The 22,672-nt window shown below is 33.3% G+C and overlaps 5 non-coding genes across 5 annotated transcripts; all 5 read left to right on the forward strand.

Moving 5' to 3' along the window:
- Window positions 1-2,919: 2,919 nt before the first annotated feature.
- On the forward strand, window positions 2,920-2,992 carry TRNAR-CCU (transfer RNA arginine (anticodon CCU)). The gene has a single exon. It is a non-coding gene; the product is annotated as a tRNA-Arg (tRNA).
- A 4,386-nt stretch (window positions 2,993-7,378) lies between these two features.
- TRNAR-CCU (transfer RNA arginine (anticodon CCU)) lies at window positions 7,379-7,451 on the forward strand. The gene has a single exon. It is a non-coding gene; the product is annotated as a tRNA-Arg (tRNA).
- Window positions 7,452-13,302: 5,851 nt separating this feature from the next.
- Window positions 13,303-13,375, forward strand: TRNAR-CCU (transfer RNA arginine (anticodon CCU)). Its single transcript has one exon. It is a non-coding gene; the product is annotated as a tRNA-Arg (tRNA).
- A 4,387-nt stretch (window positions 13,376-17,762) lies between these two features.
- Window positions 17,763-17,835, forward strand: TRNAR-CCU (transfer RNA arginine (anticodon CCU)). Its single transcript has one exon. It is a non-coding gene; the product is annotated as a tRNA-Arg (tRNA).
- Window positions 17,836-22,263: 4,428 nt separating this feature from the next.
- TRNAR-CCU (transfer RNA arginine (anticodon CCU)) lies at window positions 22,264-22,336 on the forward strand. The gene has a single exon. It is a non-coding gene; the product is annotated as a tRNA-Arg (tRNA).
- Window positions 22,337-22,672: the final 336 nt, after the last annotated feature.

Here is a 22,672-nt window from a genome sequence, read left to right on the forward strand (position 1 = left end):
GGGGTGATAGGCTTTATTTCATTAAAATAATATTGGAGATGTTCCTTTCATTCTTGCTTCATACTGCACAAAAGGCTCCACCAGAAACTTTAATCTGCTTAACAATCTGGAATTGTTCAGCTTGCAAAATTATGGCCCAGTATCTAAAAGCAGACATTTATCCTAATGACATTGTGGATTAGTTTCCTGAAAAGTTTACTATCACCTGGGACAGTGGCTTCAAGTCCCATCTAGGATGCATGTTCCTTTGTTGCTCATACTCATTCTAGAAGTTATGCTTTTTTTCAATGCAGGTGACTGTCTTAATGGTATTGCAGAAAATCCATATATACCAAAACATACCTATTAAGTTTTAATTGCAATTTAATATCAGAGTGGCTACAAAATAACAATGTCTATTGCAATTGCTGATGGGTTTCTTGAAGTCCTTTCATCCTTGTCATCAAAAGGGTAATTTTCTGCTTTTTATATTTCTTTGGACACTGACTTTACTGACAATTTAGGTGCTACAGACCAAAAAAACAATGTTTACCTTTAAATATAGAGCACAAGTGAGATTTAACTTATTTTTAATTAAAGATACTGCACTTTTTGGTAATATAGTGTATATTTTCGATATGCAACATTAAAGTTACATATATCTATACCAAATATTATTTAAGATAAATAAACAGTAATTATTTTACAATTTTGATAATATTGAACTGTACAACAGTGGCATGAATTCATTGCAATATACACCTATGGATACATAAAACTGGGCAATAACTCAAATGCACAATATAATTGATTACCTTATGATTAGAATATTACTTTTATTAGGTTCTTTAGAATTGGGTGCAGTAGTTTAGTGGATTTAAAAAGTAACTAATTTAAAATTAATAAACCAAGTTAATTTACTTAGTCAACTCGATGCTAAAATCACTCAACTAAAAATAATGCGCTTTGACCATGTGCTCCTGTGGCGCAATCGGTCTGTGCGCAGGACTTATAAAACAGTATCTGTTGAGCAATGCCGAGGTTGTGAGTTCAAGCCTCACCTGGAGCAAATGTAATTTTTTTTCTAATGTCAACAGTTAATGATTATCATCTGCTTCCTGAACATCCTGATATGAAGGCAGAAAAAAAACACAAACATGACTGTTTTTAAGTACCAGTACACACAGCTGCTTTGGTTCATATGCACTTTAAACATTACTTTAGTTAGTCAACAAAATGGAATGCAAAAGACTACCTCTTTATTGGTAAAAGAGTTGCATCAATCTGTTTTGCTGCACTGTAACATGAGGGTCCACACTATTAGGTCTGGATAGTACAATCACATTTCATGCTGGGATTTGTAAAGCAAAGAACACAAATAAACAGCTTTCCTATATCGCAACAATTAATGATTATACTAATGAAAAAATCAGTTTCACTCAAAGATGTTACTAAGCCCCAGTGGCTTAATGGATAAGCAAAGGATTGTGGGTTCAAGTCCCATCTGGGGTGATAGGCTTTATTTCATTAAAATAATTTTGGAGATGTTCCTTTTATTCTTGCTTCATACTGCACAAATGGCTCCACCAGAAACTTTTATCTGCTTATCAATCCGGAACTGTTCAGCTTGCAAAATTATGGCCCAGTATCTAAAAGCAGACATTCATCCTAATGACATTGTGGATTAGTTTTCTGAAAAGTTTACTATCACCTGGGACAGTGGCTTCAAGTCCCATCTAGGATGCATGTTCCTTTGTTGCTCATTCTCATTCTAGAAGTTATGCTTTTTTTCAATTCAGGTGACTGTCTTAATGGTATTGCAGAAAATCCATATATACCAAAACATACCTATTAAGTTTTAATTGCAATTTAATATCAGAGTGGCTACAAAATAACAATTTCTATTACAATTGCTGATGGGTTTCTTGAAGTCCTTTCATCCATGTCATCAAAAGGGTAATTTTCTGCCTTTTATATTTCTTTGGACACTGACTTTACTGACAATTTAGGTGCTTCAGACCAAAAAAACAATGTTTACCTTTAAATATAGAGCACAAGTGAGATTTAACTTATTTTTATTTAAAGATACTGCATTTTTTGGTATTAGAGTGTATATTTTCCCTATGCAACATTAAAGTTACATATATGTATACCAAATATTATTTAAGATAAATAAACAGGAATTATTTTACAATTTTGATAATATTGTACTGTACAACAATGGCATGAATTCATTGCAATATACACCTATGGATACATAAAACTGGGCAATAACACAAATACACAATATAATTGATTACCTTATGATTAGAATATTACTTTTATTAGGTACTTTAGTATTGGGTGCAGTAGTTTAGTGGATTTAAAAAGTAACTAATTTAAAATTAATAAACCAAGTTAATTTACTTAGTCAACTCGATGCTAAAATCACTCAACTAAAAATAATGCGCTTTGACCATGTGCTCCTGTGGCGCAATCGGTCTGTGCGCAGGACTTATAAGACAGTATCTGTTGAGCAATGCTGAGGTTGTGAGTTCAAGCCTCACCTGGAGCAAATGTAATTTTTTTTCTAATGTCATCAGTTAATGATTATCATCTGCTTCCTGAACATCCTGATATGAAGGCAGAAAAAAAACACAAACATGACTGTTTTTAAGTACCAGTACACACAGCTGCTTTGGTTCATATGCACTGTAAACATTACTTTAGTTAGTCAACAAAATGGAATGCAAAAGACTACCTCTTTATTGGTAAAAGAGTTGCATCAATCTGTTTTGCTGCAATGTAACATGAGGGTCCACACTATTAGGTCTGGATAGTACAATCACATTTCATGCTGGGATTTGTAAAGCAAAGAACACAAATAAACGGCTTTCCTATATCGCAACAATTAATGATTATACTAATGAAAAAACCAGTTTCACTCAAAGATGTTACTAAGCCCCAGTGGCCTAATGGATAAGGCACTGGCCTCCTAAGCCAGGGATTGTGGGTTCAAGTCCCATCTGGGGTGATAGGCTTTATTTCATTAAAATAATATTGGAGATGTTCCTTTCATTCTTGCTTCGTACTGCACAAATGGCTCCACCAGAAACTTGAATCTGCTTAACAATCTGGAATTGTTCAGCTTGCAAAATTATGGCCCAGTATCTAAAAGCAGACATTTATCCTAATGACATTGTGGATTAGTTTTCTGAAAAGTTTACTATCACCTGGGATAGTGGCTTCAAGGCCCATCTAGGATGCATGTTCCTTTGTTGCTCATTCACATTCTAGAAGTTATGCTTTTTTTCAATTCAGGTGACTGTCTTAATGGTATTGCAGAAAATCCATATATACCAAAACATACCTATTAAGTTTTAATTGCAATTTAATATCAGAGTGGCTACAAAATAACAATTTCTATTGCAATTGCTGATGGGTTTCTTGAAGTCCTTTCATCCTTGTCATCAAAAGGGTAATTTTCTGCTTTTTATATTTCTTTGGACACTGACTTTACTGACAATTTAGGTGCTACAGACCAAAAAAACAATGTTTACCTTTAAATATAGAGCACAAGTGAGATTTAACTTATTTTTATTTAAAGATACTGCATTTTTGGTAATATAGTGTATATTTTCCCTATGCAACATTAATGTTACATATATCTATACCAAATATTATTTAAGATAAATAAACAGGAATTATTTTACAATTTTGATAATATTGAACTGTACAACAATGGCATGAATTCATTGCAATATACACCTATGGATACATAAAACTGGGCAATAACACAAATACACAATATAATTGATTACCTTATGATTAGAATATTACTTTTATTAGGTACTTTAGTATTGGGTGCAGTAGTTTAGTGGATTTAAAAAGTAACTAATTTAAAATTAATAAACCAAGTTAATTTACTTAGTCAACTCGATGCTAAAATCACTCAACTAAAAATAATGCGCTTTGACCATGTGCTCCTGTGGCGCAATCGGTCTGTGCGCAGGACTTATAAGACAGTATCTGTTGAGCAATGCTGAGGTTGTGAGTTCAAGCCTCACCTGGAGCAAATGTAATTTTTTTTCTAATGTCATCAGTTAATGATTATCATCTGCTTCCTGAACATCCTGATATGAAGGCAGAAAAAAAACACAAACATGACTGTTTTTAAGTACCAGTACACACAGCTGCTTTGGTTCATATGCACTGTAAACATTACTTTAGTTAGTCAACAAAATGGAATGCAAAAGACTACCTCTTTATTGGTAAAAGAGTTGCATCAATCTGTTTTGCTGCAATGTAACATGAGGGTTCACACTATTAGGTGTGGATAGTACAATCACATTTCATGCTGGGATTTGTAAAGCAAAGAACACAAATAAACGGCTTTCCTATATCGCAACAATTAATGATTATACTAATGAAAAAATCAGTTTCACTCAAAGATGTTACTAAGCCCCAGTGGCCTAATGGATTGTGGTTTCAAGTCCCATCTGGGGTGATAGGCTTTATTTCATTAAAATAATATTGGAGATGTTCCTTTCATTCTTGCTTCATACTGCACAAAAGGCTCCACCAGAAACTTTAATCTGCTTAACAATCTGGAATTGTTCAGCTTGCAAAATTATGGCCCAGTATCTAAAAGCAGACATTTATCCTAATGACATTGTGGATTAGTTTCCTGAAAAGTTTACTATCACCTGGGACAGTGGCTTCAAGTCCCATCTAGGATGCATGTTCCTTTGTTGCTCATACTCATTCTAGAAGTTATGCTTTTTTTCAATGCAGGTGACTGTCTTAATGGTATTGCAGAAAATCCATATATACCAAAACATACCTATTAAGTTTTAATTGCAATTTAATATCAGAGTGGCTACAAAATAACAATGTCTATTGCAATTGCTGATGGGTTTCTTGAAGTCCTTTCATCCTTGTCATCAAAAGGGTAATTTTCTGCTTTTTATATTTCTTTGGACACTGACTTTACTGACAATTTAGGTGCTACAGACCAAAAAAACAATGTTTACCTTTAAATATAGAGCACAAGTGAGATTTAACTTATTTTTAATTAAAGATACTGCACTTTTTGGTAATATAGTGTATATTTTCGATATGCAACATTAAAGTTACATATATCTATACCAAATATTATTTAAGATAAATAAACAGTAATTATTTTACAATTTTGATAATATTGAACTGTACAACAATGGCATGAATTCATTGCAATATACACCTATGGATACATAAAACTGGGCAATAACTCAAATGCACAATATAATTGATTACCTTATGATTAGAATATTACTTTTATTAGGTTCTTTAGAATTGGGTGCAGTAGTTTAGTGGATTTAAAAAGTAACTAATTTAAAATTAATAAACCAAGTTAATTTACTTAGTCAACTCGATGCTAAAATCACTCAACTAAAAATAATGCGCTTTGACCATGTGCTCCTGTGGCGCAATCGGTCTGTGCGCAGGACTTATAAGACAGTATCTGTTGAGCAATGCCGAGGTTGTGAGTTCAAGCCTCACCTGGAGCAAATGTAATTTTTTTTCTAATGTCAACAGTTAATGATTATCATCTGCTTCCTGAACATCCTGATATGAAGGCAGAAAAAAAACACAAACATGACTGTTTTTAAGTACCAGTACACACAGCTGCTTTGGTTCATATGCACTTTAAACATTACTTTAGTTAGTCAACAAAATGGAATGCAAAAGACTACCTCTTTATTGGTAAAAGAGTTGCATCAATCTGTTTTGCTGCACTGTAACATGAGGGTCCACACTATTAGGTCTGGATAGTACAATCACATTTCATGCTGGGATTTGTAAAGCAAAGAACACAAATAAACGGCTTTCCTATATCGCAACAATTAATGATTATACTAATGAAAAAATCAGTTTCACTCAAAGATGATACTAAGCCCCAGTGGCTTAATGGATAAGCAAAGGATTGTGGGTTCAAGTCCCATCTGGGGTGATAGGCTTTATTTCATTAAAATAATTTTGGAGATGTTCCTTTTATTCTTGCTTCATACTGCACAAATGGCTCCACCAGAAACTTTTATCTGCTTATCAATCCGGAACTGTTCAGCTTGCAAAATTATGGCCCAGTATCTAAAAGCAGACATTCATCCTAATGACATTGTGGATTAGTTTTCTGAAAAGTTTACTATCACCTGGGACAGTGGCTTCAAGTCCCATCTAGGATGCATGTTCCTTTGTTGCTCATTCTCATTCTAGAAGTTATGCTTTTTTTCAATTCAGGTGACTGTCTTAATGGTATTGCAGAAAATCCATATATACCAAAACATACCTATTAAGTTTTAATTGCAATTTAATATCAGAGTGGCTACAAAATAACAATTTCTATTACAATTGCTGATGGGTTTCTTGAAGTCCTTTCATCCATGTCATCAAAAGGGTAATTTTCTGCCTTTTATATTTCTTTGGACACTGACTTTACTGACAATTTAGGTGCTTCAGACCAAAAAAACAATGTTTACCTTTAAATATAGAGCACAAGTGAGATTTAACTTATTTTTATTTAAAGATACTGCATTTTTTGGTATTAGAGTGTATATTTTCCCTATGCAACATTAAAGTTACATATATGTATACCAAATATTATTTAAGATAAATAAACAGGAATTATTTTACAATTTTGATAATATTGTACTGTACAACAATGGCATGAATTCATTGCAATATACACCTATGGATACATAAAACTGGGCAATAACACAAATACACAATATAATTGATTACCTTATGATTAGAATATTACTTTTATTAGGTACTTTAGTATTGGGTGCAGTAGTTTAGTGGATTTAAAAAGTAACTAATTTAAAATTAATAAACCAAGTTAATTTACTTAGTCAACTCGATGCTAAAATCACTCAACTAAAAATAATGCGCTTTGACCATGTGCTCCTGTGGCGCAATCGGTCTGTGCGCAGGACTTATAAGACAGTATCTGTTGAGCAATGCTGAGGTTGTGAGTTCAAGCCTCACCTGGAGCAAATGTAATTTTTTTTCTAATGTCATCAGTTAATGATTATCATCTGCTTCCTGAACATCCTGATATGAAGGCAGAAAAAAAACACAAACATGACTGTTTTTAAGTACCAGTACACACAGCTGCTTTGGTTCATATGCACTGTAAACATTACTTTAGTTAGTCAACAAAATGGAATGCAAAAGACTACCTCTTTATTGGTAAAAGAGTTGCATCAATCTGTTTTGCTGCAATGTAACATGAGGGTCCACACTATTAGGTCTGGATAGTACAATCACATTTCATGCTGGGATTTGTAAAGCAAAGAACACAAATAAACGGCTTTCCTATATCGCAACAATTAATGATTATACTAATGAAAAAACCAGTTTCACTCAAAGATGTTTCTAAGCCCCAGTGGCCTAATGGATAAGGCACTGGCCTCCTAAGCCAGGGATTGTGGGTTCAAGTCCCATCTGGGGTGATAGGCTTTATTTCATTAAAATAATTTTGGAGATGTTCCTTTTATTCTTGCTTCATACTGCACAAATGGTTCCACCAGAAACTTTTATCTGCTTATCAATCCGGAACTGTTCAGCTTGCAAAATTATGGCCCAGTATCTAAAAGCAGACATTTATCCTAATGACGTTGTGGATTAGTTTTCTGAAAAGTTTACTATCACCTGGGATAGTGGCTTCAAGTCCCATCTAGGATGCATGTTCCTTTGTTGCTCATTCTCATTCTAGAAGTTATGCTTTTTTTCAATTCAGGTGACTGTCTTAATGGTATTGCAGAAAATCCATATATACCAAAACATACCTATTAAGTTTTAATTGCAATTTAATATCAGAGTGGCTACAAAATAACAATTTCTATTGCAATTGCTGATGGGTTTCTTGAAGTCCTTTCATCCTTGTCATCAAAAGGGTAATTTTCTGCTTTTTATATTTCTTTGGACACTGACTTTACTGACAATTTAGGTGCTACAGACCAAAAAAACAATGTTTACCTTTAAATATAGAGCACAAGTGAGATTTAACTTATTTTTATTTAAAGATACTGCATTTTTTGGTATTAGAGTGTATATTTTCCCTATGCAACATTAAAGTTACATATAACTATACCAAATATTATTTAAGATAAATAAACAGGAATTATTTTACAATTTTGATAATATTGTACTGTACTACAATGGCATGAATTCATTGCAATATACACCTATGGATACATAAAACTGGGCAATAACACAAATGCACAATATAATTGATTACCTTATGATTAGAATATTACTTTTATTAGGTACTTTAGTATTGGGTGCAGTAGTTTAGTGGATTTAAAAAGTAACTAATTTAAAATTAATAAACCAAGTTAACTTACTTAGTCAACTCGATGCTAAAATCACTCAACTAAAAATAATGCGCTTTGACCATGTGCTCCTGTGGCGCAATCGGTCTGTGCGCGGTACTTATAAGACAGTATCTGTTGAGCAATCCTGAGGTTGTGAATTCAAGCCTCACCTGGAGCAAATGTAATTTTTTTTCTAATGTCAACAGTTAATGATTATCATCTGCTTCCTGAACATCCTGATATGAAGGCAGAAAAAAAACACAAACATGACTGTTTTTAAGGTACCAGTACACACAGCTGCTTTGGTTCATATGCACTTTAAACATTACTTTAGTTAGTCAACAAAATGGAATGCAAAAGACTACCTCTTTATTGGTAAAAGAGTTGCATCAATCTGTTTTGCTGCAATGTAACATGAGGGTCCACACTATTAGGTCTGGATAGTACAATCACATTTCATGCTGGGATTTGTAAAGCAAAGAACACAAATAAACGGCGTTTCCTATATCGCAACAATTAATGATTATACTAATGAAAAAATCAGTTTCACTCAAAGATGTTACTGAGCCCCAGTGGCCTAATGGATTGTGGGTTCAAGTCCCATCTGGGGTGATAGGCTTTATTTCATTAAAATAATATTGGAGATGTTCCTTTCATTCTTGCTTCATACTGCACAAATGGCTCCACCAGAAACTTCAATCTGTTTAACAATCTGGAACTGTTCAGCTTGCAAAATTATGGCCCAGTATCTAAAAGCAGACATTTATCCTAATGACATTGTGGATTAGTTTCCAGAAAAGTTTACTATCACTTGGGACAGTGGCTTCAAGTCCCATCTAGGATGCATGTTCCTTTGTTGCTCATACTCATTCTAGAAGTTATGCTTTTTTTCAATGCAGGTGACTGTCTTAATGGTATTGCAGAAAATCAATATATACCAAAACATACCTATTAAGTTTTAATTGCAATTTAATATCAGAGTGGCTACAAAATAACAATGTCTATTGCAATTGCTGATGGGTTTCTTGAAGTCCTTTCATCCTTGTCATCAAAAGGGTAATTTTCTGCTTTTTATATTTCTTTGGACACTGACTTTACTGACAATTTAGGTGCTACAGACCAAAAAAACAATGTTTACCTTTAAATATAGAGCACAAGTGAGATTTAACTTATTTTTAATTAAAGATACTGCACTTTTTGGTAATATAGTGTATATTTTCCATATGCAACATTAAAGTTACATATATCTATACCAAATATTATTTAAGATAAATAAACAGTAATTATTTTACAATTTTGATAATATTGAACTGTACAACAATGGCATGAATTCATTGCAATATACACCTATGGATGCATAAAACTGGGCAATAACACAAATGCACAATATAATTGATTACCTTATGATTAGAATATTACTTTTATTAGGTACTTTAGTATTGGGTGCAGTAGTTTAGTGGATTTAAAAAGTAACTATTTTAAAATTAATAAACCAAGTTAATTTACTTAGTCAACTCGATGCTAAAATCACTCAACTAAAAATAATGCACTTTGACCATGTGCTCCTGTGGCGCAATCGGTCTGTGCGCAGGATTTATAAGACAGTATCTGTTGAGCAATGCTGAGGTTGTGAGTTCAAGCCTCACCTGGAGCAAATGTAATTTTTTTTCTAATGTCATCAGTTAATGATTATCATCTGCTTCCTGAACATCCTGATATGAAGGCAGAAAAAAAACACAAACATGACTGTTTTTAAGTACCAGTACACACAGCTGCTTTGGTTCATATGCACTGTAAACATTACTTTAGTTAGTCAATCAAATGGAATGCAAAAGACTACCTCTTTATTGGTAAAAGAGTTGCATCAATCTGTTTTGCTGCAATGTAACATGAGGGTCCACACTATTAGGTCTGGATAGTACAATCACATTTCATGCTGGAATTTGTAAAGCAAAGAACACAAATAAACGGCTTTCCTATATCGCAACAATTAATGATTATACTAATGAAAAAATCAGTTTCACTCAAAGATGTTACTAAGCCCCAGTGGCCTAATGGATTGTGGGTTCAAGTCCCATCTGGGGTGATAGGCTTTATTTCATTAAAATAATATTGGAGATGTTCCTTTCATTCTTGCTTCATACTGCACAAATGGCTCCACCAGAAACTTTAATCTGTTTAACAATCTGGAACTGTTCAGCTTGCAAAATTATGGCCCAGTATCTAAAAGCAGACATTTATCCTAATGACATTGTGGATTAGTTTCCAGAAAAGTTTACTATCACTTGGGACAGTGGCTTCAAGTCCCATCTAGGATGCATGTTCCTTTGTTGCTCATACTCATTCAAGAAGTTATGCTTTTTTTCAATGCAGGTGACTGTCTTAATGGTATTGCAGAAAATCCATATATACCAAAACATACCTATTAAGTTTTAATTGCAATTTAATATCAGAGTGGCTACAAAATAACAATGTCTATTGCAATTGCTGATGGGTTTCTTGAAGTCCTTTCATCCTTGTCATCAAAAGGGTAATTTTCTGCTTTTTATATTTCTTTGGACACTGACTTTACTGAGAATTTAGGTGCTACAGACCAAAAAAACAATGTTTACCTTTAAATATAGAGCACAAGTGAGATTTAACTTATTTTTAATTAAAGATACTGCACTTTTTGGTAATATAGTGTATATTTTCCATATGCAACATTAAAGTTACATATATCTATACCAAATATTATTTAAGATAAATAAACACTAATTATTTTACAATTTTGATAATATTGAACTGTACAACAATGGCATGAATTCATTGCAATATACACCTATGGATACATAAAACTGGGCAATAACACAAATGCACAATATAATTGATTACCTTATGATTAGAATATTACTTTTATTAGGTACTTTAGTATTGGGTGCAGTAGTTTAGTGGATTTAAAAAGTAACTAATTTAAAATTAATAAACCAATTTAATTTACTTAGTCAACTCGATGCTAAAATCACTCAACTAAAAATAATGCACTTTGACCATGTGCTCCTGTGGCGCAATTGGTCTGTGTGCAGGACTTATAAGTCAGTATCTGTTGAGCGATGCTGAGGTTGTGAGTTCAAGCCTCACCTGGAGCAAATGTAATTTTTTTTCTAATGTCATCAGTTAATGATTATCATCTGCTTCCTGAACATCCTGATATGAAGGCAGAAAAAAAACACAAACATGACTGTTTTTAAGTACCAGTACACACAGCTGCTTTGGTTCATATGCACTGTAAACATTACTTTAGTTAGTCAATCAAATGGAATGCAAAAGACTACCTCTTTATTGGTAAAAGAGTTGCATCAATCTGTTTTGCTGCAATGTAACATGAGGGTCCACACTATTAGGTCTGGATAGTACAATCACATTTCATGCTGGAATTTGTAAAGCAAAGAACACAAATAAACGGCTTTCCTATATCGCAACAATTAATGATTATACTAATGAATAAATCAGTTTCACTCAAAGATGTTACTAAGCCCCAGTGGCCTAATGGATTGTGGGTTCAAGTCCCATCTGGGGTGATAGGCTTTATTTCATTAAAATAATATTGGAGATGTTCCTTTCATTCTTGCTTCATACTGCACAAATGGCTCCACCAGAAACTTTAATCTGTTTAACAATCTGGAACTGTTCAGCTTGCAAAATTATGGCCCAGTATCTAAAAGCAGACATTTATCCTAATGACATTGTGGATTAGTTTCCAGAAAAGTTTACTATCACTTGGGACAGTGGCTTCAAGTCCCATCTAGGATGCATGTTCCTTTGTTGCTCATACTCATTCTAGAAGTTATGCTTTTTTTCAATGCAGGTGACTGTCTTAATGGTATTGCAGAAAATCCATATATACCAAAACATACCTATTAAGTTTTAATTGCAATTTAATATCAGAGTGGCTACAAAATAACAATGTCTATTGCAATTGCTGATGGGTTTCTTGAAGTCCTTTCATCCTTGTCATCAAAAGGGTAATTTTCTGCTTTTTATATTTCTTTGGACACTGACTTTACTGACAATTTAGGTGCTACAGACCAAAAAACAATGTTTACCTTTAAATATAGAGCACAAGTGAGATTTAACTTATTTTTAATTAAAGATACTGCACTTTTTGGTAATATAGTGTATATTTTCCATATGCAACATTAAAGTTACATATATCTATACCAAATATTATTTAAGATAAATAAACACTAATTATTTTACAATTTTGATAATATTGAACTGTACAACAATGGCATGAATTCATTGCAATATACACCTATGGATACATAAAACTGGGCAATAACACAAATGCACAATATAATTGATTACCTTATGATTAGAATATTACTTTTATTAGGGACTTTAGTATTGGGTGCATTAGTTTAGTGGATTTAAAAAGTAACTAATTTAAAATTAATAAACCAAGTTAATTTACTTAGTCAACTCGATGCTAAAATCACTCAACTAAAAATAATGCACTTTGACCATGTGCTCCTGTGGCGCAATCGGTCTGTGCGCAGGACTTATAAGACAGTATCTGTTGAGCAATGCTGAGGTTGTGAGTTCAAGCCTCACCTGGAGCAAATGTAATTTTTTTTCTAATGTCATCAGTTAATGATTATCATCTGCTTCCTGAACATCCTGATATGAAGGCAGAAAAAAAACACAAACATGACTGTTTTTAAGTACCAGTACACACAGCTGCTTTGGTTCATATGCACTGTAAACATTACTTTAGTTAGTCAACAAAATGGAATGCAAAAGACTACCTCTTTATTGGTAAAAGAGTTGCATCAATCTGTTTTGCTGCAATGTAACATGAGGGTCCACACTATTAGGTCTGGATAGTACAATCACATTTCATGCTGGGATTTGTAAAGCAAAGAACACAAATAAACGGCTTTCCTATATCGCAACAATTAATGATTATACTAATGAAAAAACCAGTTTCACTCAAAGATGTTACTAAGCCCCAGTGGCCTAATGGATAAGGCACTGGCCTCCTAAGCCAGGGATTGTGGGTTCAAGTCCCATCTGGGGTGATAGGCTTTATTTCATTAAAATAATATTGTAGATGTTCCTTTCATTCTTGCTTCGTACTGCACAAATGGCTCCACCAGAAACTTGAATCTGCTTAACAATCTGGAATTGTTCAGCTTGCAAAATTATGGCCCAGTATCTAAAAGCAGACATTTATCCTAATGACATTGTGGATTAGTTTTCTGAAAAGTTTACTATCACCTGGGATAGTGGCTTCAAGGCCCATCTAGGATGCATGTTCCTTTGTTGCTCATTCTCATTCTAGAAGTTATGCTTTTTTTCAATTCAGGTGACTGTCTTAATGGTATTGCAGAAAATCCATATATACCAAAACATACCTATTAAGTTTTAATTGCAATTTAATATCAGAGTGGCTACAAAATAACAATTTCTATTGCAATTGCTGATGGGTTTCTTGAAGTCCTTTCATCCTTGTCATCAAAAGGGTAATTTTCTGCTTTTTATATTTCTTTGGACACTGACTTTACTGACAATTTAGGTGCTACAGACCAAAAAAACAATGTTTACCTTTAAATATAGAGCACAAGTGAGATTTAACTTATTTTTATTTAAAGATACTGCATTTTTGGTAATATAGTGTATATTTTCCCTATGCAACATTAATGTTACATATATCTATACCAAATATTATTTAAGATAAATAAACAGGAATTATTTTACAATTTTGATAATATTGAACTGTACAACAATGGCATGAATTCATTGCAATATACACCTATGGATACATAAAACTGGGCAATAACACAAATACACAATATAATTGATTACCTTATGATTAGAATATTACTTTTATTAGGTACTTTAGTATTGGGTGCAGTAGTTTAGTGGATTTAAAAAGTAACTAATTTAAAATTAATAAACCAAGTTAATTTACTTAGTCAACTCGATGCTAAAATCACTCAACTAAAAATAATGCGCTTTGACCATGTGCTCCTGTGGCGCAATCGGTCTGTGCGCAGGACTTATAAGACAGTATCTGTTGAGCAATGCTGAGGTTGTGAGTTCAAGCCTCACCTGGAGCAAATGTAATTTTTTTTCTAATGTCATCAGTTAATGATTATCATCTGCTTCCTGAACATCCTGATATGAAGGCAGAAAAAAAACACAAACATGACTGTTTTTAAGGTACCAGTACACACAGCTGCTTTGGTTCATATGCACTGTAAACATTACTTTAGTTAGTCAACAAAATGGAATGCAAAAGACTACCTCTTTATTGGTAAAAGAGTTGCATCAATCTGTTTTGCTGCAATGTAACATGAGGGTTCACACTATTAGGTGTGGATAGTACAATCACATTTCATGCTGGGATTTGTAAAGCAAAGAACACAAATAAACGGCTTTCCTATATCGCAACAATTAATGATTATACTAATGAAAAAATCAGTTTCACTCAAAGATGTTACTAAGCCCCAGTGGCCTAATGGATTGTGGTTTCAAGTCCCATCTGGGGTGATAGGCTTTATTTCATTAAAATAATATTGGAGATGTTCCTTTCATTCTTGCTTCATACTGCACAAAAGGCTCCACCAGAAACTTTAATCTGCTTAACAATCTGGAATTGTTCAGCTTGCAAAATTATGGCCCAGTATCTAAAAGCAGACATTTATCCTAATGACATTGTGGATTAGTTTCCTGAAAAGTTTACTATCACCTGGGACAGTGGCTTCAAGTCCCATCTAGGATGCATGTTCCTTTGTTGCTCATACTCATTCTAGAAGTTATGCTTTTTTTCAATGCAGGTGACTGTCTTAATGGTATTGCAGAAAATCCATATATACCAAAACATACCTATTAAGTTTTAATTGCAATTTAATATCAGAGTGGCTACAAAATAACAATGTCTATTGCAATTGCTGATGGGTTTCTTGAAGTCCTTTCATCCTTGTCATCAAAAGGGTAATTTTCTGCTTTTTATATTTCTTTGGACACTGACTTTACTGACAATTTAGGTGCTACAGACCAAAAAAACAATGTTTACCTTTAAATATAGAGCACAAGTGAGATTTAACTTATTTTTAATTAAAGATACTGCACTTTTTGGTAATATAGTGTATATTTTCCATATGCAACATTAAAGTTACATATATCTATACCAAATATTATTTAAGATAAATAAACAGTAATTATTTTACAATTTTGATAATATTGAACTGTACAACAATGGCATGAATTCATTGCAATATACACCTATGGATACATAAAACTGGGCAATAACTCAAATGCACAATATAATTGATTACCTTATGATTAGAATATTACTTTTATTAGGTTCTTTAGAATTGGGTGCAGTAGTTTAGTGGATTTAAAAAGTAACTAATTTAAAATTAATAAACCAAGTTAATTTACTTAGTCAACTCGATGCTAAAATCACTCAACTAAAAATAATGCGCTTTGACCATGTGCTCCTGTGGCGCAATCGGTCTGTGCGCAGGACTTATAAGACAGTATCTGTTGAGCAATGCCGAGGTTGTGAGTTCAAGCCTCACCTGGAGCAAATGTAATTTTTTTTCTAATGTCAACAGTTAATGATTATCATCTGCTTCCTGAACATCCTGATATGAAGGCAGAAAAAAAACACAAACATGACTGTTTTTAAGTACCAGTACACACAGCTGCTTTGGTTCATATGCACTTTAAACATTACTTTAGTTAGTCAACAAAATGGAATGCAAAAGACTACCTCTTTATTGGTAAAAGAGTTGCATCAATCTGTTTTGCTGCACTGTAACATGAGGGTCCACACTATTAGGTCTGGATAGTACAATCACATTTCATGCTGGGATTTGTAAAGCAAAGAACACAAATAAACGGCTTTCCTATATCGCAACAATTAATGATTATACTAATGAAAAAATCAGTTTCACTCAAAGATGATACTAAGCCCCAGTGGCTTAATGGATAAGCAAAGGATTGTGGGTTCAAGTCCCATCTGGGGTGATAGGCTTTATTTCATTAAAATAATTTTGGAGATGTTCCTTTTATTCTTGCTTCATACTGCACAAATGGCTCCACCAGAAACTTTTATCTGCTTATCAATCCGGAACTGTTCAGCTTGCAAAATTATGGCCCAGTATCTAAAAGCAGACATTCATCCTAATGACATTGTGGATTAGTTTTCTGAAAAGTTTACTATCACCTGGGACAGTGGCTTCAAGTCCCATCTAGGATGCATGTTCCTTTGTTGCTCATTCTCATTCTAGAAGTTATGCTTTTTTTCAATTCAGGTGACTGTCTTAATGGTATTGCAGAAAATCCATATATACCAAAACATACCTATTAAGTTTTAATTGCAATTTAATATCAGAGTGGCTACAAAATAACAATTTCTATTACAATTGCTGATGGGTTTCTTGAAGTCCTTTCATCCATGTCATCAAAAGGGTAATTTTCTGCCTTTTATATTTCTTTGGACACTGACTTTACTGACAATTTAGGTGCTTCAGACCAAAAAAACAATGTTTACCTTTAAATATAGAGCACAAGTGAGATTTAACTTATTTTTATTTAAAGATACTGCATTTTTTGGTATTAGAGTGTATATTTTCCCTATGCAACATTAAAGTTACATATATGTATACCAAATATTATTTAAGATAAATAAACAGGAATTATTTTACAATTTTGATAATATTGTACTGTACAACAATGGCATGAATTCATTGCAATATACACCTATGGATACATAAAACTGGGCAATAACACAAATACACAATATAATTGATTACCTTATGATTAGAATATTACTTTTATTAGGTACTTTAGTATTGGGTGCAGTAGTTTAGTGGATTTAAAAAGTAACTAATTTAAAATTAATAAACCAAGTTAATTTACTTAGTCAACTCGATGCTAAAATCACTCAACTAAAAATAATGCACTTTGACCATGTGCTCCTGTGGCGCAATCGGTCTGTGCGCAGGACTTATAAGACAGTATCTGTTGAACAATGCTGAGGTTGTGAGTTCAAGCCTCACCTGGAGCAAATGTAATTTTTTTTCTAATGTCATCAGTTAATGATTATCATCTGCTTCCTGAACATCCTGATATGAAGGCAGAAAAAAAACACAAACATGACTGTTTTTAAGTACCAGTACACACAGCTGCTTTGGTTCATATGCACTGTAAACATTACTTTAGTTAGTCAACAAAATGGAATGCAAAAGACTACCTCTTTATTGGTAAAAGAGTTGCATCAATCTGTTTTGCTGCAATGTAACATGAGGGTCCACACTATTAGGTCTGGATAGTACAATCACATTTCATGCTGGGATTTGTAAAGCAAAGAACACAAATAAACGGCTTTCCTATATCGCAACAATTAATGATTATACTAATGAAAAAACCAGTTTCACTCAAAGATGTTACTAAGCCCCAGTGGCCTAATGGATAAGGCACTGGCCTCCTAAGCCAGGGATTGTGGGTTCAAGTCCCATCTGGGGTGATAGGCTTTATTTCATTAAAATAATATTGGAGATGTTCCTTTCATTCTTGCTTCGTACTGCACAAATGGCTCCACCAGAAACTTGAATCTGCTTAACAATCTGGAATTGTTCAGCTTGCAAAATTATGGCCCAGTATCTAAAAGCAGACATTTATCCTAATGACATTGTGGATATGTTTTCTGAAAAGTTTACTATCACCTGGGATAGTGGCTTCAAGGCCCATCTAGGATGCATGTTCCTTTGTTGCTCATTCTCATTCTAGAAGTTATGCTTTTTTTCAATTCAGGTGACTGTCTTAATGGTATTGCAGAAAATCCATATATACCAAAACATACCTATTAAGTTTTAATTGCAATTTAATATCAGAGTGGCTACAAAATAACAATTTCTATTGCAATTGCTGATGGGTTTCTTGAAGTACTTTCATCCTTGTCATCAAAAGGGTAATTTTCTGCTTTTTATATTTCTTTGGACACTGACTTTACTGACAATTTAGGTGCTACAGACCAAAAAAACAATGTTTACCTTTAAATATAGAGCACAAGTGAGATTTAACTTATTTTTATTTAAAGATACTGCATTTTTGGTAATATAGTGTATATTTTCCCTATGCAACATTAATGTTACATATATCTATACCAAATATTATTTAAGATAAATAAACAGGAATTATTTTACAATTTTGATAATATTGAACTGTACAACAATGGCATGAATTCATTGCAATATACACCTATGGATACATAAAACTGGGCAATAACACAAATACACAATATAATTGATTACCTTATGATTAGAATATTACTTTTATTAGGTACTTTAGTATTGGGTGCAGTAGTTTAGTGGATTTAAAAAGTAACTAATTTAAAATTAATAAACCAAGCTAATTTACTTAGTCAACTCGATGCTAAAATCACTCAACTAAAAATAAAGCGCTTTGTCCATGTGCTCCTGTGGCGCAATCAGTCTGTGCGCGGTACTTATAAGACAGTATCTGTTGAGCAATCCTGAGGTTGAGAATTCAAGCCTCACCTGGAGCAAATGTAATTTTTTTTCTAATGTCAACAGTTAATGATTATCATCTGCTTCCTGAACATCCTGATATGAAGGCAGAAAAAAAACACAAACATGACTGTTTTTAAGGTACCAGTACACACAGCTGTTTTTGTTCATATGAACTGTAAACATTACTTTAGTTAGTCAACAAAATGGAATGCAAAAGACTACCTCTTTATTGGTAAAAGAGTTGCATCAATCTGTTTTGCTGCAATGTAACATGAGGGTCCACACTATTAGGTCTGGACAGTACAATCACATTTCATGCTGGGATTTGTAAAGCAAAGAACACAAATAAACGGCTTTCCTATATCGCAACAATTAATGATTATACTAATGAAAAAATCAGTTTCACTCAAAGATGTTACTAAGCCCCAGTTGCCTAATGGATAAGACACTGGCCTCCTAAGCCAGGGATTGTGGGTTCAAGTCCCATCTGGGGAGATAGGCTTTATTTCATTAAAATAATTTTGGAGATGTTCCTTTTATTCTTGGTTCATACTGCACAAATGGCTCCACCAGAAACTTTAATCTGCTTAACAATCTGGAACTGTTCAGCTTGCAAAATTATGGCCCAGTATCTAAAAGCAGACATTTATCCTAATGACATTGTGGATTAGTTTCCTGAAAAGTTTACTATCACCTGGGACAGTGGCTTCAAGTCCCATCTAGGATGCATGTTCCTTTGTTGCTCATACTCATTCTAGAAGTTATGCTTTTTTTCAATGCAGGTGACTGTCTTAATGGTATTGCAGAAAATCCATATATACCAAAACATACCTATTAAGTTTTAATTGCAATTTAATATCAGAGTGGCTACAAAATAACAATTTCTATTGCAATTGCTGATGGGTTTCTTGAAGTCCTTTCATCCTTGTCATCAAAAGGGTAATTTTCTGCTTTTTATATTTCTTTGGACACTGACTTTACTGACAATTTAGGTGCTACAGACCAAAAAAACAATGTTTACCTTTAAATATAGAGCACAAGTGAGATTTAACTTATTTTTATTTAAAGATACTGCATTTTTGGTAATATAGTGTATATTTTCCCTATGTAACATTAATGTTACATATATCTATACCAAATATTATTTAAGATAAATAAACAGGAATTATTTTACAATTTTGATAATATTGAACTGTACAACAATGGCATGAATTCATTGCAATATACACCTATGGATACATAAAACTGGGCAATAACACAAATACACAATATAATTGATTACCTTATGATTAGAATATTACTTTTATTAGGTACTTTAGTATTGGGTGCAGTAGTTTAGTGGATTTAAAAAGTAACTAATTTAAAATTAATAAACCAAGTTAATTTACTTAGTCAACTCGATGCTAAAATCACTCAACTAAAAATAATGTGCTTTGACCATGTGCTCCTGTTGCGCAATCGGTCTGTGCGCAGGACTTATAAGACAGTATCTGTTGAGCAATGCTGAGGTTGTGAGTTCAAGCCTCACCTGGAGCAAATGTAATTTTTTTTCTAATGTCATCAGTTAATGATTATCATCTGCTTCCTGAACATCCTGATATGAAGGCAGAAAAAAAACACAAACATGACTGTTTTTAAGTACCAGTACACACAGCTGCTTTGGTTCATATGCACTGTAAACATTACTTTAGTTAGTCAACAAAATGGAATGCAAAAGACTACCTCTTTATTGGTAAAAGAGTTGCATCAATCTGTTTTGCTGCAATGTAACATGAGGGTCCACACTATTAGGTCTGGACAGTACAATCACATTTCATGCTGGGATTTGTAAAGCAAAGAACACAAATAAACGGCTTTCCTATATCGCAACAATTAATGATTATACTAATGAAAAAATCAGTTTCACTCAAAGATGTTACTAAGCCCCAGTTGCCTAATGGATAAGACACTGGCCTCCTAAGCCAGGGATTGTGGGTTCAAGTCCCATCTGGGGAGATAGGCTTTATTTCATTAAAATAATTTTGGAGATGTTCCTTTTATTCTTGGTTCATACTGCACAAATGGCTCCACCAGAAACTTTAATCTGCTTAACAATCTGGAACTGTTCAGCTTGCAAAATTATGGCCCAGTATCTAAAAGCAGACATTTATCCAAATGACATTGTGGATTAGTTTCCTGAAAAGTTTACTATCACCTGGGACAGTGGCTTCAAGTCCCATCTAGGATGCATGTTCCTTTGTTGCTCATACTCATTCTAGAAGTTATGCTTTTTTTCAATGCAGGTGACTGTCTTAATGGTATTGCAGAAAATCCATATATACCAAAACATACCTATTAAGTTTTAATTGCAATTTAATATCAGAGTGGCTACAAAATAACAATTTCTATTGCAATTGCTGATGGGTTTCTTGAAGTCCTTTCATCCTTGTCATCAAAAGGGTAATTTTCTGCTTTTTATATTTCTTTGGACACTGACTTTACTGACAATTTAGGTGCTACAGACCAAAAAAACAATGTTTACCTTTAAATATAGAGCACAAGTGAGATTTAACTTATTTTTATTTAAAGATACTGCATTTTTGGTAATATAGTGTATATTTTCCCTATGTAACATTAATGTTACATATATCTATACCAAATATTATTTAAGATAAATAAACAGGAATTATTTTACAATTTTGATAATATTGAACTGTACAACAATGGCATGAATTCATTGCAATATACACCTATGGATACATAAAACTGGGCAATAACACAAATACACAATATAATTGATTACCTTATGATTAGAATATTACTTTTATTAGGTACTTTAGTATTGGGTGCAGTAGTTTAGTGGATTTAAAAAGTAACTAATTTAAAATTAATAAACCAAGTTAATTTACTTAGTCAACTCGATGCTAAAATCACTCAACTAAAAATAATGCGCTTTGACCATGTGCTCCTGTTGCGCAATCGGTCTGTGCGCAGGACTTATAAGACAGTATCTGTTGAGCAATGCTGAGGTTGTGAGTTCAAGCCTCACCTGGAGCAAATGTAATTTTTTTTCTAATGTCAACAGTTAATGATTATCATCTGCTTCCTGAACATCCTGATATGAAGGCAGAAAAAAAACACAAACATGACTGTTTTTAAGTACCAGTACACACAGCTGCTTTGGTTCATATGCACTGTAAACATTACTTTAGTTAGTCAACAAAATGGAATGCAAAAGACTACCTCTTTATTGGTAAAAGAGTTGCATCAATCTGTTTTGCTGCAATGTAACATGAGGGTCCACACTATTAGGTCTGGATAGTACAATTACATTTCATGCTGGGATTTGTAAAGCAAAGAACACAAATAAACGGCTTTCCTATATCGCAACAATTAATGATTATACTAATGAAAAAACCAGTTTCACTCAAAGATGTTACTAAGCCCCAGTGGCCTAATGGATAAGGCACTGGCCTCCTAAGCCAGGGATTGTGGGTTCAAGTCCCATCTGGGGTGATAGGCTTTATTTCATTAAAATAATTTTGGAGATGTTCCTTTTATTCTTGCTTCATACTGCACAAATGGCTCCACCAGAAACTTTTATCTGCTTATCAATCCGGAACTGTTCAGCTTGCAAAATTATGGCCCAGTATCTAAAAGCAGACATTTATCCTAATGACGTTGTGGATTAGTTTTCTGAAAAGTTTACTATCACCTGGGATAGTGGCTTCAAGGCCCATCTAGGATGCATGTTCCTTTGTTGCTCATTCTCATTCTAGAAGTTATGCTTTTTTTCAATTCAGGTGACTGTCTTAATGGTATTGCAGAAAATCCATATATACCAAAACATAC

This window comes from Taudactylus pleione, unplaced genomic scaffold, assembly GCF_031769625.1.
Source record: "Taudactylus pleione unplaced genomic scaffold, aTauple2 ptg000473l, whole genome shotgun sequence".
Lineage (NCBI taxonomy): Eukaryota > Metazoa > Chordata > Amphibia > Anura > Myobatrachidae > Taudactylus > Taudactylus pleione.